Genomic DNA, 16,509 nt, shown 5'->3' on the forward strand with positions numbered 1-16,509 from the left:
CTGTTTAGTCCACGCTATACCATAGCACTGATTCGATAGAAAATTAACTTGAGCAGAAGTCGGCAAAGCTGTATCAAGAATGAGTTCGTTATAATTTGGGACATAAAAGATGAGCTGTGTATGTTGTAAAGAATTAATGAAAATGACTGATATGAGTAGAAAAATTGAAGTGAACCTAAGAGCCTGGCAGTTGAGGAGTGGCTTAAATAAATTATGAAATACGTATGTTAGAAATACTATGCAGCCCTTAAAAAGAATGACATAGCTCTCTATGTAACGACATGGAAATATATCCATCTATAAAATGAAAATATTATTTATAGAAACACGTATATTCAATAATCCATTAACATTTTAACATAAACATATATGTAAAAATTTAGGAAGCAGTTTTAAAGGAATCAAATTAACCAATTTTAAATTAACCAAACTGTTAATCGGGTTTTCTAATGGGGAAAAGAGTAGGACTTTGGTGGGTGTTGGGCATGAAGAACTCACTTGATACTTTCTCTAGTTTTATGCTGTTTAAATTTTTATTGAATCAAGTATTCCTCTGTTGCTCTTACAGTATGAGTTGCTGTGTAATATTTTAACTTTTAAAATATATAAATTTGGCAAACATCTAAAAGTTATGAGAAGGAATTGCTTTCTTCCCAGGGCTGTTATTACACTTTAACTTCCTTGTATTTTATTATATGAACAGTTGTTGTGGGTGTAATATTTGTACAAGTAGACACTAGTGTGCTTAGCATGCACTGGAGTCACCAGAGAAATTTAAGAAAACCAGTCTTTTTGTTGTTTTGTTTTGTTCCTCTTCTCTTTACTGAGAAGTCTCCTTCTTGATGGCAGCACAGTTCTTGAAAGGTATGGTGATTCCAAGTGACTTTCGTATAATGGTGTTACTGTTTACAACTAGGAATAGACATACTCATGTTGGGTTGAAACATTTAAGCTGTATTATCTCCCAAATGGAATTAACTGTATTCATAAAATCAAATTGAGGAAATTCAGCAGCATTAGAAAAGATTTATGGCTTTAATAAGATTTAACCTGGTCTGTTTCTGACCTAATATTCTGGGTTGGGTTATTTGAATATCACACACCCCTCGAGCTCATAGAACAGGGTGGAAGTCAGAATGGAGATCTGGATCTGTGTTTTAAAGGTATAAGATCCTCTGTTTATTTCTTCTGCTGTATAGCAACCCAGTCATATCTCATTTTTCAAACAATGATATGATTTAAAATAATATCCTAATGAGAGCTAGCGAGAGTGACCCTGTGCCAGTGACTGAGCTCTGCCCTGGGCTGGCAGTGAATTGGGTGGGTACTTACTGCCTGTATGGCATTTACCATTGAGTAGGATACAGAAAGACACCAAATAAGTGATTATGAGAGGACTAGATCACACTTTGTGAGATGCTAGGCTGGATGTTCTCTGTTCGCCCCTGCCAGTCCACCATGCTCTATGTCCTGGGAGGCAGGACATAATGGATGTGAATGGGCTCCCTGGCCCTCTGGCTTTGAGGAGATAAGTCAGGGTATTTATTTTTTCTTGCTCCCTTTTTCCCCAGGCTGGGGTTGGAGGCGGGTTCCTCTGCTGAAAGCCACAGCTCCGGTCTGGTGGCCCTCTTCTGCTGTTCCTGCTGCTAAATTCTTGCTGCGGCTACTCCCTTTAGACCAGGGGAGGTGATGGCTCTCTGCTGTTGCTGGCTACTTGGTACCCCACAGCCCTTGCTCATTTCCCTGAACTTGTAAATAAATCGTGCTTTCCTTAAACTCTTTTCAGTTACCCTGTTGGAGTACTATTTCTTTCCTGTCTGTACCCTCACTAATTAGATAACAAACCATTTTACAAATGGAAAAATTGAGGCTTAGAGATAAGTGAATATCAGAATTGGGATTAGAATCCAGGATATTTTATGTCAAAGCCTAATGCTTAAATTCAGTGCTTTACCATTTGCATGTAGTGACTCGGAGGTTCTCATTGTCATTCTCAAATTGAGAAGAAACCCAAGGGAAAAGTTTCTTACCTGTTAGATGTAACTATAAAGTTATGAGGCTAAACAAAAACTAGCTCTTACACATTTAAATAAGCAACATCCTTCAAATCAGCTTCTATAGTTCAGAGTTTTTTGTTAATTTCTTTTAAGATTGCCATCAGAATCATTTTTTCAGCCAGGAAGGAAAAAATAATCTAAAGCAATGAGACATTCACTTTGCCACCTTATTTTCTAGGCTGGGCTCAAGTTGAATACTGGTTGTTTGCAAATATGTGATCCATCTTTGAGGACCAACTTTCAGGATATTTAAAAGAAATATATAATTGAGTTGAAGGACATTCCAGAAGAGGCATCTAAAAATGTGCTCAGCAATGGCAGCCAAGTTGGAATGAACATAGAGCTTCTCATATGGCTGTTTTGAAGGATAGGATATTTACTCCTGTGTGCAGTCTCTTGACTTACAAATACCAGAGCTTAATCATGTTACCTGAGTCTCATCTCACTGCACCCAGACTCCGTATTCATTTCCTTGAACTGCAGAGGAACTCTAGGCTAAGTAGAATGTTGGTGAGGGCATGCTGCCCATTACTGCCTTATAAGCAGAGCTGTCTTTGAGGCCACATAGCCTATTGGTTAAGAACTGGATCCTTGAGCCAGACGGCATTGGTGCCAATCCTGTCTCCACACATGACTACTCTGTGCCTCGGTTTCCTCATTTGATAAGTGGAAATAATAATTCCTGTCTCACACAGTTTTTGTGAGGATTAAAATAATTATATAAAGGGCTTTGGAGAATGTCTAGCACAACTGTAAGTGCTCAGTAGTGGTTAGCATGTTTTCTTTTTTTTTTTAATCACTATCCACCATCATCATTCGTCTTCACAGCCTGGGACTCCCATTGTTTCTTCTTCCTTCCTTCTGTGTTATCAATCACATTCCTTCATAGGTCTTATCTATCACAATTTAGTGAACTCTTTTTTTTCCCCCTGAAAAAAACAAATTAACTTTCTAAAGTACCTGCTTTTGAAGAAGTATGTCTAAGTCATGGAATAGGAGAAAAAGAACCAACAGAGCGAGAAGGGATTAAGAGCCTAGTGGGAAAATGAGCATGTTGGGAGGAGAAGGTAAACACTGTAAAAGCGCTGTTTCTTACAAAGCCAGTAGTTAGGATCCGGTGAGTCTCGGGCACATACATGTTTGTGCTGGTTTCTAGTTCTGCTTATGTCGTGAACTGGCCAGGTATCCTTTGCCATTCAGTTACTTACCTTTTGTGCCTCAGTGTCTTGAGCTTGCAAAGTGTTAATCCTGTTACTTCCCTACCTTCTGGATAACTTGGTGGACCAAACTGTTGCAGACAAGCATTCCTCTTGCACTGGACTTGTAAAAGATACAAAAACGAAAGAACTTTTGCTTCACTTAAGACAGTAAGCATGAGAAGTCCCCATGTGCCGTAAAGAGGGCATTCAAAGCCTGGGTGATGAATAGGAGTTGGAGCAGGACAGCACATGGGGAATGAAGTTCAGGCTTATGAAGAGTGGGAAGATGGTACTTAGATCTCCCTGCATCGACTCCAGGAATCAAGAAGAGCTGTCCTAGCCTTAAAATGGGGAGCGGAAAAACCCTACCTACCAGCTAAAGAATGACCATGAGAGGAAAGAAAGGAACTGGTTAAAAAACAAAACAAAACAACAACAACAACAACAACAAAAACTGGGACCTAAAGCCTGCATCACTCGATGAAGTGGTTGACTTCTCATCTGTGTGATCTGAGCCCTTCCTGCTAGGACATTAACACAAAGCCAGTGGAGAAGGTTAAGGGCACTATAAATAGAGATCGGGCTACAAGGCACTAGTTGATAATGTATCTACTCTCTCAAATTTTGTGTAGGTGATATTGTAATTCTTGTTACCTTTCTTGTTCTCTTCTAATTAAAATGAAACTGTGGTATATTTGTTGCAAGAAGTCTTTCTTAACTTCCAGTAGTCTAATGTCATTTTTTCTTTTTCTTTTTTTCTTTTTTAAGGCGAGGCAACCCTTGGTCGACCTCATAGATTGCAAGAACCTTGTCAGTTTACAATCCCTTATTTTTTTATTTTTTATTTTTTACACCTACAGCACCTGGTCTTCCTATGTGATCTCCCATCCAACTACTAACTAGGCCCAACCCTGCTTAGCTTCCGAGGTCAGACGGGATTGGGCTTGTTCAGGGTGGCACGGCCGTAGACTCTGATCTCATTTTCTTGAATGAAAATGGTTTCAAGGTAAAACTGGGATGTAATGTTTATAGTCTTTGTCATTATTAAGACCTATGGATTGACATAAGCCACTAAATAGCTCTAGTAATGAATGAGTAAGCTGTGTGCATAGTGTGTGTGTATTGGGAAGGGGAAGGAATGCGAGCCTTTCCTCACAAAGTAAACTGCATGGTGCAGCTGTCGAGCCAAAGGGCAGACATGAGAACCCACCTGGCCACTCATGCTGCCTTCATTGTTTAATGTTGAGTGCGTGTAGACATCTCACCTTGCCTGAGTCACTACTCATTTGTAGCTTTTCTTCCTTCTTTTTTCTCCTAAGTTGAAAATTGTCTTACAATGTGGTACCAGGAGCAAAGAACAAATTCATTCTACTTGAATCTAGAGAGATATGAAAGAGAAGTTTAAATAACCATGTTCTGGTTGAGAATTGTTTTCTGGAAGGAGCTGTTCGTAATTTATAGTGAGAAAACATGTACTAGTTAATAATTTCCAGAATTTTAAATCATCTTATTGTAAAACATCATTTTTATTTAATAGTTAATTTAATAAAGTAGATGGATGCAAAGGTTATGGTAGATGTGCAAACCTTAAAGTTCACCTTTGCCCCAGTTTATATAGAAGAGGGGACAGGGCTCTATGTGGGAAAGTACAGGTTCTAGAACCCATATACCTGAGTCTGGCCTGCCTGGCACTGGGGCCTTGGGCAAGTCTCTAGCCCTAAGAGCCTTGTTTTCCTCCTCTGTAAATTAGGGTTGTCTATCCAGCTAGGTTGTTGGGATGATCAGTAGTTACATGTCAGGCTGCTAGCACAAAGCCTCGTAAATTAACAAATGGCAGCTTCTGCGGGACATGGCCTTTTATGTCTGACATGCACCCAAAGTTTTATCATAGAGCAGGTTTTTAGCTGTAGACTTCACGGCTGAAGTTGTAGCACATTTATTGGCAAACTCTAAACTGGTTTTATAAATACTTGTATACAATTTGAACTCTTTCTTGACGCATTTTATTTTTCTATTCCAAAGTCCTTTGGGTGCATTTTCCCTTACGTGTTGATTTTTCAAATATAGGTATGAGATCGAATATAAAATCCACAAGCTTATATAAATAAACAAAGGAGGAGAATTAGAGGCTCTTCCTTTCCGGAGATGGCCTTCCATAGTAGAAGGAGTAATGGGGTTAGAAAATCCTTAGTAGATGCTAACATTAGTGGATGAAAGTCTTATGAAGAAAAGGATATACATATAGTCTCAAAGTGTCTCCCCACAAATTGTTTATTACAAAGAGAAAAAGATTAAATGTAGAATGGAGAAACCTGGCACACATCACCTTAACCAAGTTAACATCACATAATATCACATACTGAGTTAACGTCATATAATGTCACGTACTGAGTTAACGTCATATAACGTCATGTGCCCACTGATTGGTTTTTGTAGAAAGTATACAACTTGACTTTTGGGTGGTGTGTTTAACTGCCAAAAGTGCATAACTTAAATCAAATCATGAGGACACACCACACAAATATAAACTGGTGGACGTTCTATAAAATTAATGGTCTATAATCTTCAAAAACAAATTCAACAAAGGCAAAGGCTGATAACAGTTTGAGATTAAAGGAGGCTAGTGAGACATGGCAACAGAATGCATGGAATAAAAAAGCTATAAAGGACATCACTGGGACAAGTGAGACTTGAATATGGATTGGAAAATAGCATATCAATATTAAATTTCCTGATTTGGACAGTTGTACTGAGGTCATGCAGTAGAATGCCTCTGAGCTTAAGAAATACACACAAAATAAAATAAACTGCAAAAAAAAAGTAGAGAAATATCAGCCTTGGGCTAGAGGAGCTCACATTTGTCCTTATGTCTTTAGCTATTCTCTGCTTTACTCTTGTCCCAATGTGACCTTGGGAGAGGCATGGAGAATGCTAACAATAGAGAGAGGCATTTTCTTTGAGCAGAGGTGAAATACTATGTATATTGTGAATGTCTCATCATTATCTTTTGGGTGGTTGAGGAACAGCATGTAAAGAACTGATGAGAACACTAGGAGCCATGTTGGAGACTTGAATGTGATCGTTATTGACCTGTCTGTTGAGTAGTTTGTTTAGAGCTTTATTTTTTAATAACCTCCAAGTGGATGGAATTATGAGAACAGCATTTTAACTTTTTGGAAGTATTTTCCTATAATTAAGCTAATCTTAAGCCATTAATACTGTTAAAGAGGAGACAAATTTAAAGGTATTCCCATTTGGCAGATGAAGCAGCAAGACCCAGAGAGGATAAGTGACTTGCTCAAAGTGGTGCCTCCCAGGCCTAGAACCTTCATTCCATGGCCTCCTGGGACTGCTGCTTTCATAGACCATCATCAGTTCATAGCAATTTAAGAAAATATAAGAAAGCGAAAACATACCTTCTCTGGTATAGTTTAGCAGTAGTTCTTGTCTTGAAAAGATAATCAGACCTGAGAGATGTCATCTCTCATTTGAAACTCTTTGGTTCTGTGAAATTGGTTAACAGGGCTAAATTTGATTCAAGTTCTATGTGATGAGCCCCCTGGATATTCCCAAAGCCATCACTGAAAGGCCTCAGTGGTCTGGTGTCCTAAGGACCCTTCCAATAGTGTGTGAGCAACAGGATCTGTTATTCGGTTTCTGTATGAATTGATTGCCAAGACCTCCAGGACTGCTGTCTCACTTGCTGAGAAGCAGCAATGCAGAGCGGTTAAGGGCCAGGTGATGGAGCTGGGACACCAGCCTTTACGTATCGGCTCTGCCACTCTCCAGCTGTGGATTCCGGGCAAGGACAATAATGAAGACAACAATAATAATAATAGAACCTACCTCATAGGGTTGTCGTGATGATTAAATGAGTTAATATTTGCAAAAAAGTTAGAATAGTACCTGGCATATAGAAAATGCTATATAAGTGTTTTTTAAAATTGTGGAAAAAATATACATAACTTTGCTATAAACTATTTTTAAGTGTACCGTTCTGTGGAATTAAGTATATTCATGTTGATATTTAACCATCCCATCATCCATCTCCAGAACTTTATCTTCTCAAACTGACACTCTGCCCATTAAACTCTAACTCCCCATTACCCACTCCTCGCAGCCTCTGGCAATGACCATGATACTTGATGTTTCTATGAAATTGAAGTAGTCTAAGTGTCTCATGTAAGTGGAGTCATACAGTATTTGTCATTTTGTGACTGGCTATTTCATTTAGCGTAGTGTCCTCAGGTTCATTCATGTTGTAGCCTGTGTCAGAATTTCCTTCCTTTATAAGTCTGAATAATATTCCATTGTGTGTATAAAGAACATTTTGTTTATACAGTCACCTGTTGATGGGCACTTGGGCTGCTTCCACCTTTGGGCTATTGTGAATAAAGCTTCTGTGATAATGGGTGTATAAATATAGGTTCAAGTCCCTGCTTTCACTTTTTGGGGGCATATACCCAGAAATGGAATTGTTGAATTGTGATAATTCCATGTTTAATTTTTTTAAGAAATCGCCACTGCTTTCCTCAGGGTTGCACCATTTTACATTTCTACGAGCAATGCACATGGATTCCAGTTTTTCCTCATCCCCACTGACACTTGTTATTTTCTTTTTTTAAAAAATCAGCATTTTTACAAGTAAAAATATTGGACTTTATTTAGCAACCAATAGTCTTAATATTCAGTGTCTGTTAAGTTGTTGCCTTAGTCTTAAAGAGAGCATGGCATGGGTAAAAGATTTGGATTAGAGAAGATTTGAGAAATCTGGTTAATCAGATACTGGTTAAATTTTTACGAGCAAAACTTGTACTTGAACCCTTATTTTGTGTTTCATGCTCCCCCCGTCTCCCCTCCCTCACTCTGCCCAGTACTCCCACTGCACTATATTTTTAAGGAGAAAGGCAATTCATAACAAATAAGCTCATGCCAAGAACTTATTTAGAAGCAAAGAGCTTTTTGGTTTATTTGCCAGAGTGTATAGAGTGGGTTTGCTCAGTTTTATCGACCACATTGGAATAAACCTACCTCTGAAGAAATTTGTACACTTGAATGAAGAACAGACTTGGAGTATCCAGTGTAAAACCAGTCCATCCCTGAAAAAAGATGTGGAAAAACAGATGGGATGAAAAAGTAGTATCTCCTCATTGATCTGCAGTTTTCCCTCTCTACATGCTTCCCTACTCTGTGAACACAGTGTCAGTGGGTGCTGCCTGCACCGCTGTTAGGATGGTCCTGTCATTTCCAGTCCCACAGAGCCCTGTGGATTGCCTCCAGGAGTGGCGATACAGGGCACAGCCTGACCCTCGAGTGCTGCAATGAGGGGCTTCCCAGAATGACACCTGCTGGCTGGTTCTCTAAGCTGCTTACACACGTGCAGCCACGTGTGAGCTAAACTGGGTCGATGCTGGTTGCAGAGGAAGCCACTTTCACTGCCTGAGACTCTGCACTGATAAACGGGGTGCTGGTGGTGTGCGGGCCTGTGTAGCCCGCAGGGTACACATGGCGCATCTACTTGGAATGCCGATTTTACTAAGTTTGGAGGTAGGAACTCCTTATATTTTAAATACTGAACCACAGATCACTTGTGCAAAATGGGTGATTTTTTTTTTTAAACGCCTACAGCACCTGGTCTTCCTAGGTGGTCTCCCATCCAAGTACTAACTAGGCCCGACCCTGCTTAACTTTCAAGATCAGACAAAATCGAGCATGTTCAGGGTGGCATGGCTGTAGACGGATGATTTTTTAAAAGTGACTGAAAGTAGACATTTTCTGCTCATTGGGCATTGAGCTGTGTGCCTAAATACTTCACCCCTAGTTCTTTTCATGTGTTTACTCTTTTGTGCATTTTGGGTTATTTTTCTATGGAAAAGCTCACTGATGCGCAGTTTGAGAAGTCTGGAGGTACGTGGAGGTCAAGGGAGGGCTCAGAAAGGCTGGTTTGCACCTCCTGATGTCAGTGTGCCAGTTAGGAGTCAAACTGATGTAAGACCATGCTCTCCACGTGTCCACTGTGATCTTGGACAACTGGTTTAGCTGTCCCAAGTCTGTTTCCACATCTGTAAAATGAGAACAATACCAGTGTTGGAGGATTGTTGTTAAATATGGTCATACCATGCTGGGAAAAACTGTGGTAAAGATACTTGGAGGCTGTGGCTGGCTATGGCAGTGGGAGTGTAGGGGTGGTAAGGAGACAAAGCCTCACCTGCCCTTCTACTGGCCCCTCCCCTAATTCATTCATGTAGCAAACCTTCTGCATGCTGCAACTTACAGCCTTCCTTCTGGACCTCTTCTCTCCGCCCTTGATCTTCCTGTAGGTACCTCTGATTCCTCCCGACCTGATATTAAGGGAGAGGTAAGGCTGGGTTAGCAGAGGGTTTGGAGAAGCCTAAGACCGTTCCAAAGGAATCTGCCTTGGAGGGCAGAAACCATTTGGTATGATTCTCAAGGCTCTCGGAAAAGTGGAGGCATCAGGTGGCATTGGATGGAGCACTAGGCAAGGGAATGTGGAATCAAAGATTTTGAAGAGCAGACCTAGAACTTTCTTTCATCTTCAGCCCCACTTCCCATGGATGCAACTCTGAACATGTTCCAAGGGAAAGCAAATCCTTGTTGACTCAATACTGGTAAACTGGCAAAATAAGGAACTTGGTTTGAGTATTTAGATTAATAGTTATTACGGTAATTCATGTCACTGATGTAACAGCTGATGCCCAATGAACTCTACACAGTTCTATTGCAATTATGCGTGTTATTAGATGTGCCAGGTTAACTTTGTCGAAAGAGCTTTTATCCATAGAATGAACTCTGCCCAGCTTCTTGATTATGAGCTATCTATCATCTGGCCTTCTCACTGTCATCAAACAGCCTGTACTCCTTTCAACTACACTACTTAAAACAGCTGTGAAATATCCTGGGCAGGCTCTCTGTTCCTCTCAAGAAATTTAGACCTTTGGAAGGGTGAGGAGGGGAGGAGTGGAGACTTTGAGGGCTGAGGAATGAAATAGAAGACAAAGCACAAAAATGTCCCTTGATGTAGGTGTGCAGTTTCCTCATTCTTGTCTTTACTTCTCTAGGTATGTTGCCTCACCCAACTTTCTCTCCCCTCCTTCAAACCCCACTTCAAACTCTTTTAGTCTAGAAAACTGGCTCTGATTAATCCCATCACTGAATAATCTTTTTTCTTCCCCTTGATTTATCTGTCCTTTGTCCTATAATTAATTTGTCCTTTTTCCAAAGAGGCTTTCTAACTTTTCTACAATGTTAAATGTGTGTTTTGTTAGACTGTAAACTATTAGGGGCACAAAGTCCTTTCTCCCACCCCACCCACCCCTTCTCTCTACTCCTGACCTGCAACTGTAACTATTTAGCCATTAGTTAGAGACTTTGCCATGGAACAAAAGAAACACATTCTGTTGTTGTTGTATTTATTGGTTTTAATTATAAGACACTTGGAAGGCACTTTAGGATTCTGCATCTCCATAATTCTCTGCCAGCATTTTTGCACCTAGTGGACCAATATTAAGATTAAATTTTCTTCCTCACTTGGCTTCATAATTGTGGACATTTCTGCTGCACAAATGCTAGCAGGGCTCTCATGGCTGATGTAGAAACAATGACTTTATTCTGAAATTGTATTAAAATCCTCTAAGGAACTAATGGCTGACGACAATTTGGCTATCTCCTCTGATCTGCAGTCTATGTGTAGTGCAAGCCAAAAAAAGCAATGCCTGAAGGAGATCAATTATTAATTTAAATGTGAAGCAGAAGAACATGAATTATACTTAAGGTGGTTGCTGTCCTTGCTGTTGTATAAAGTTTGAGCTTTGAATCAAAGAACTTTAATATCTGAAAACTTTGGTGTCTTTCGTTGGGTTTACAAGAACATTTTTCTAAACTTGGAGCCATGTAGTTTCTCAGAGCAGTGGTACTGTGTGTTAGAACAAAAAGCCCACAACAAACATGAATCAAAATATTTCAGCTTTGTTGCCCGAGTGGTCTAATTTCTTTTCCACAAGAGAGCTATTCCCAGCGTATTTTATATACTCTCCAAGCAGTTTACACAATCAGGGTTTGTATATATTCTCTTCAGCCTTTAGACTTGATGTTAGCTTCACCCACTCTCGCCAACTTAACTCCCTTCCCACATCAGCCATTCCATTTCCTCCTACTGCTCCCTGTACCGTTGACATAAAAGAATAAAAACATTTGCTCTAATTTAATAGGGTATCTCCAAAATTTTGGTAAAACTAAACAAAAGCCAAAGAGTTGATTTTACATACAGATCAGCTCTGTAATCTGGATCTGGGACCTTGAGCAGAACACTTAGCCCATTATAGACTCCAGTCAAATGGCGATAATAATACTTGTCCATCAACCTGATGGGGCTGTTATAATCATATGAGGTAATTTACACGGCAGCACTTTATAAATGTATATGACTTCTATGAAACTGAAGCTCTCGGCATATTTAGTTCAAGTCCTGCTGCTTGATGTTGACACCATGTGTGGTGTTTTATGCTTTCTCACAAGTCCTGACTTTTGCAAACCCTAAATATGTGAGCTGATGCCTATCCTACTTAAAACTAGAGAAGCTTTTGTGCTCATGAGAACTAGCCTAAACTGCTTTAGTCCAAAATCAAGCTGAAATATATTCTTGATCCATGACTGTATTGTCAACATATCTCCATTCGCATAGCATGATCCATTTGAGAGCTGAGTTTTTGGCATATTTTAAAAATTGACTGTCCTGAGTCATGTGTTAATTCACAGTCACTAACAAACAGCATATGCTTGCATTAATAGTATCCTTCTGTTCTACATCATAGCCTTCTAACTGAGACTGTTATATTAGTTAAACATCTCTTCTAAATTTAAGTTTAGATTTAAAGTCAGCTCCTTAGTATATCCCTAGTACAGTGGGATGCCGCCATGTTCTTTTTTCCCCCCTTTAACGATACCAACTTATCTTTATGGAAATTGGCATATTGGGGTGCCTTTCTGGTGCTGAGCCATGTGCAGTTTCCACCTCCACCATCTGAAGTCACGGAATGAGTTGGCTGCTATTTGTTGGCTTTCTTTTTCTTCCCCCGTACCATGCTCTTCATCCTGTTCATTCTGTTGCCAAAGTCTGCCCTTGCAAAGCATCTCTGTGTTTTTCTTTCTTCTCTCTAATTCAGACTTAGAAGGTTTCATGTCACACAAACTTGTCACAGCCTTCTCTTCTTTTTCTAGTTTGGGTCTTTTACATTTATTCCATTTCACTTATGTCTTACCCTGCCTGTTCTCTCACATGAGCTTATCATACCCAAGCTGTTTATGTCGTTGAGGGCTTCACAATGTCATGGAATTAATTAATCATCTTCCTCTCTGCTGTTTTGAACGTCTCCGATTATTTTTTACACAATAAAACTGATTAAATATTCATCATAAATCTCGAACGACTGTGATCCTTTTCTTACAAGTTCAACTTGATCAATTAGGTGCATGAAAGGTATTTCCGCAATGGATGCAGCATTAAGGCTTTTTCTCATTATATGTATATATTAATGTTTAGTAACAAAAAATATTTTTTAACTGAACAGTAAAACAAATTGAATCTTTTGTTACTTCTGATATACATACACACACACACACACACACACATATGATATACATATATATACACATACACACTTTGGTATAGAGTATTTGGAAAATGTAAGAATCAAAAAAGTTAAGGAAAAAATCCTAGAGCCCTCCTTTTTGGAAACAAGTGTTTTAACATTCTAGTATATTTCGATTTAGGCTTTTCCTCCCTGAATTATAGTACGTATGATAACATAACCTTATATAATTATTACAGTTAAGAATATATATACACAAGTATATATTCAATATGTATTTATTTGTGGAATTAAAATTGTACTTTTTTTTCAATTTATTTAACTTCAAACACATTCAATTTGTAAGTTATGTGGGAGATAGGTGCTAAAGCCACTAAAATTGAGCATAATCAATTTTATTTGATTATCTATTGTCTTTATTATATGTTTTACATTTTATAACTTAATAATTGACTGTTATAATTTAACTATCAAATGGTTTAAAATATATATAATTTTGAAAAATACTCATACAATAGTTTCCTGGATAGGTAGCATTATTCCCATTTTACAGATGAGGAAACTGTGTGTCTATCCAGTTAATTCATCCATGACTGTGACACTGTTACAGGCACATTTAACCCCAAAGCTACTGTCCTTTCCACTCAGCCACATCTCTTTTTTTATCAGGTATCTTTGTCAGTTTAGGCAGAAATTCACCTTTTAGAGGGGAAGGGGAAGTACCTCAGATAAAAAATATTAAATTTTCTCAAATATGTTCTCAGGATTTATTGATCATATATGGCTTTGCTTATGATGTATCAGGTAAGCAGTGTCATTTAGTTTTTTGTTGTTTTTTGTTTTGGTCTTGTTGCTGTCCTTGCGTTCCTGATATAGTTTAACTTGGCAATACCGAATATTGTATTTTTTCCTTTGTTGAACTACATTTGAGATTTCCACATTTCTGAGAAATAAGCCTATAATTTTACTTTCTGTACTTCCTTAAGATAGTAGCATTAATTTACATGGTATCTAGCAGGGAAAACAAAGTCACAACTCTACCTGCTAATTAGTGAGTTATCAGTAACACTATTATTAATGGCACCCTCAGAGGATCCTAATGGCTGCTGGGCTGGTCATCAAGCATTTACATGCAGGAAGGCAATGGCACTTTAGTAGCGCAGGAAGTTCAGAACCTTGAACTCAGAATCGTTTCCAGTCCCCACTCTGCCATTTCGCTGTTTTTATGATTTTTGAAATACCTAAACCTGAATTAGCTAACCTCTCTGAGATTGTTTCCCACTGGGAAAGTGGAGATTCAAATTTCTATCTTAAAGGGGTTGCAGGGATGAAGAGATAATGTATGTAAAATATCTGGCATATAGTAAGTGCTTATTAAATGTAAATCCCTTCTGTCTGCTATTTTTCACACATACGTCACAAAGAGCTTACGTGGATTAGAGAAATATGACATAAGCACATGAAGCATATGCAGAAAAAAGCCCTACTCATAACCAAGAGGTTGTTTTGTTTTCTTGCACTTACCTTTGAATTATTTGTGATTTATTGAGTTTTTTTCTCCTAGTAGTAAAAAAAATTGGGCCAAGACTCAACTATTCGATTATCTTTTATGGCTCTCAGCTTTGTAGAAATATCCTCTGAAATTCTGGGTTATTTGGGGAAGTTTGTGAGAGGACAGGGACAGAGTGTTAGCAATGACTTGCCATTCCCTGAGAACAGCCCAGGGGACTGTAATTATATAAACAGACCTGCTAAGTCTCTTTAACGGTTGCAAATATTCCCATGGGACATTAGAGTTTAGGTAAACATCTATGTTTTTTAAATATTCATTATCTATAGAGAACAGGGAGAATCATTTTAGCACTGGTTCTGAATAATTTGAAGCATTTTGTACTGACCATCTTAAGCACAGAAAGTTCATGTTCAAGTAGAGATGAGTTGAAGTTCTTTCCCTTATTTTAGAAATAGTAGAAGCTTATCCAGACTAAAGATTTTACAGTTACCTTCTGTATGTCAATTGTTGGAGTTAACAATTTTTTAAACGGGCCTTGGAAACTTGATACTCCATTTTTCCTTACTGAGGTCTGTGCAGGGTGATAGATTGTATAGGAGCAGGCGGTGAGCAAGTAGAATTTTCCCATGACTACTTGGTAGCAAAAGAGATGAGTTTTATCTATGAAATGTTTTCTGAAATTATAAGTGTCAAGAAATCCCAAATCTAGGATTCATTGCCTTTAATTCTCCCAAACTGAGCAAAGTCCTAGATAGACCTCTCCCTCTCATCCCAGTCTGCAGGCTGGCTTACCTCTGTATGTGGGCCTTAACATCTAATGGTCTACTCTGAGTTTCTAGATTATATATGAAAAAAGTTAGACATTCTTGTTCAAATTTGTACAGTAGACGAAAATTAATTTTACTAGTAATGAGAACTATAATGAGATCCTCTTCTGAAAAGGTGTCTTAAGTTTTCTACCAGGCTTAGTAGAAACAGATGGCATTGAAAGTACTCAAGCATGATCACATTCTTGGATAGTGGGGAAAGATTTGGGATCGTTTTTGTGTAAAAGTGGGATAGAACTGTCTTTTAAATGTAGATCTTAATGCCATGTACATTTAAAGCATATATGCAGAAAAGGATGAATTATTTTCACAAAGCTCGGAATAGTTCCTCAAATTCCTGAATAATTATGACAAACAGGCTTCTTAGTTATCCTGAGCTTTAATGACCTCACTGGAAAAATGAGATTGGTAGCCAATCAGGGACTTTAACTCTTGTAAGTAAACCGTGTTGTTTCAGTTGGTTTACCCTCTTTCCCCACCTAGGAAATTCTCCTTCTCATGCTGAACTTTGTCCTATGAAAGGAGGTGACCACAGTCCCTTACCACCATTTCTAACCTGAATGCCCTCTGAAATTGTGTGTTACTTTATAACTTTGGAGAGTTTTTAGAAATATGTGATGGGAGAGAAGGTCCACGGAAGGTGTGGAGGGCAGGCTTTAAATAAAGTCCACTTTCCCTTAGGATCTGAACAGTATGGCTGTGTTACCATCAGGGGGCATGGGACTTGGTAGGACTAAACCTGTGAAGGACACAGCATCTTTGTGTTTCAAGCACAAAGCTGAGCACACCATTTAGCAGCCTTTACCGAGCACCTGCTATTTACCTGGCACTTGTTAAAGATATAGAGACAGATGAGATGTGAGCCCCTGCACTGAGCATCTCATAATTTTGGTGACTTGATGAAACCTGTTTTTAACACGTGGAGGAGCAATCTCTGTCATTTCAGATTCTTTGTGGTGCCTGTGAATATGTATCAGGTTGCTAACAACTTCGACCTCATGTTTTCCCATTTTTCAAAAGAAAATTTAGTTTAGGGAAGTTTGATCATGTGGACTTTTAAGGCGTAAGATTAAGTAGCTGTGAAATGCTTAGGGAGGCTGGTGTGAAGCCAGAATATATCACGGGTCAAGTTTACTGAGTGTATCAGCTTACTGGAAATCTTGGACTTTGGGTTCTCTCATCTTTATATCCAACCCTGTCCTTTGCACCACTTTTAGGGTCTTGGAATCCATTCTCTTCCTTCTAGTGTCATCCTTGGGGTAACTATTCTTTAAGTTCTGAGAGTAGAGAGATACCATTTAGGTA

The 16,509-nt window shown here is 38.8% G+C and overlaps 1 protein-coding gene and 2 pseudogenes across 1 annotated transcript in view; 1 reads left to right on the forward strand and 2 right to left on the reverse strand.

Moving 5' to 3' along the window:
* Window positions 1–16,509, forward strand: part of IQGAP2 (IQ motif containing GTPase activating protein 2) — a 251,621-nt gene that overhangs the window by 20,711 nt on the left and 214,401 nt on the right. The gene's annotated exons all lie outside the window — the stretch shown is intronic.
* LOC120599035 (uncharacterized) lies at window positions 4,108–4,226 on the reverse strand (annotated as a pseudogene).
* LOC120598949 (uncharacterized) lies at window positions 8,876–8,994 on the reverse strand (annotated as a pseudogene).

The sequence above is a fragment of the Pteropus medius genome, unplaced genomic scaffold (assembly GCF_902729225.1).
Source record: "Pteropus medius unplaced genomic scaffold, Ma_sr-lr_union100, whole genome shotgun sequence".
NCBI lineage: Eukaryota > Metazoa > Chordata > Mammalia > Chiroptera > Pteropodidae > Pteropus > Pteropus medius.